We start from the raw sequence: 1816 nt of genomic DNA on the forward strand, positions 1-1816 counted from the left end.
GGTTAGTTAGAATTTTTTAATCGTAATTTTTATATTTGTACATTCTAAAGGTGTGTTTGCAGTATTTCGCTGCTTTACATTATGTTGACCTTGGAGTTGAACTTGATTAAATGTTCTAGTATATAGCAGAGAAAAAGTTTACACACCCCAAATTTTAATGTCATATTGATATATAGGACTACAAGATTGAGCAACGTGATTGCTTGTATGCTGGTAGCATGTCAGAGTATAATACATGTATGTCTACTCTTTGTATTGGTGAGACAGTCAGCTAAAGATATAAATAGCCCACTAAATTGAGGGCGCATATGCTTATGCTTATTGAGTTCAAAGAGCTTACAAACAGCCAAACCTCTACCATGAGTTTGCATATGGGAGTAGCTTTGTTGTAGTAGGTAGAGTTGCACATACACTCTGGTTGAACTAAAGTGGCCTATAAGTATTTTATATGAGAAGACCCTTATTCTATTAAGAAATACACATGTACATACATTCATGTACAGTGTATGTGTGATAATCAGAATATCTCTCTCTCACTGTAAGAGCAACATTGGAAATAATTATACCCTTTTGGTATAAGTTATGTATGAATGTATGTGTCTATAGTTCCAATATAAGTACAGGATGATGGTTGAATTAATAATTAATTCTTCATTGTTAATTTTATATTATGAGAAAGTGTGCCTGCATGATTACCAGCTGTTATGTGTACATGTACATAAGCACAATGTACATGTAGCAGATTGAGACATGGGATAGCAATAATGGGACAGCTTTCATTTTGTGCAATCCCCCTCTCAGAAGCCTCCAACTCATTAAGTCAGTCTCTCTCTCTCTCTAACTTCGTTAATTTTTGACTAATTGTACATGTGTCCTTGATTTATTGTATGTGTATTGTGTATATATCTCATATGTTTTATGAAACTAGATGTAGCTTCTATTGATTGCTCTTGTGTCATTAATTAATTTTTGCTTTTGTGGTCCAATACTATCAAAATAGAATACATAATAAGTTGCCCACTTGTGTGCTGATAGAGCATGTTCACATGGAGTGGAGGATAGAAGGAAGCATACGTGTATCCTTTATTATATAGGCGGCAGCCTATAAGTAGGATTGAGGTTGGTTTTTCAAGATGGCGGCCATTTTTAAGATTTTTAAACACTTATAACTCTTTTATCTTACGTTGTACAGCCTTATATACGGCTTAGATGAGCTCTCCTTCACTGAGTGATTCTCCTGGTACCTTTAAAGTGGACTGTAATGTAGCGGGAGCAATTCTGGTGAATAGGCCCAAATTCAAATTTCTGCAAAATTCTTCAGACTTTTTCTTCTTTCATCTTCTATGCACCCGTTAATCTTTTAAGCTAGAGAAGTGCTCGAGTTGGCTTTTACATTATTCTTCTACGCTTGGGTCAAGGACCACAAAGGAAGTTTCAAAAAGAAGCTATGACAGAGAAGAAATGGCAGACAAAATTCAGCTGCAGACACCGCGTGGGTTTCTGGTTTGACGCCATTTTAATTTATGCGCACGTGATCAGCATGAATATAATTAACCTAACCACACAATCTTAACAGAATGTAATTTATTAATTTAAGAAAAAAAATGGAAACAAGTAAGTAAAAAACATTAAAAATGGAAAAGTAGTAAGATTGAATTGGAAAAAAGTAAAGAAACATGAGGGTACTTACAAACTGGTTTGGTAAAAAAATCCTGCACCACTGCATGAAGAATATAATCCAAAGCATTGCAATTATTCCACACAGACTGGCTGGTATAATAACACTTTGTAGACTTTATCTATTTGCAGTGGTGTA

Source organism: Amphimedon queenslandica, unplaced genomic scaffold (genome assembly GCF_000090795.2).
Source record: "Amphimedon queenslandica unplaced genomic scaffold, v1.1 AMPQUscaffold_12190, whole genome shotgun sequence".
Classification (NCBI taxonomy): Eukaryota; Metazoa; Porifera; class Demospongiae; order Haplosclerida; family Niphatidae; genus Amphimedon; species Amphimedon queenslandica.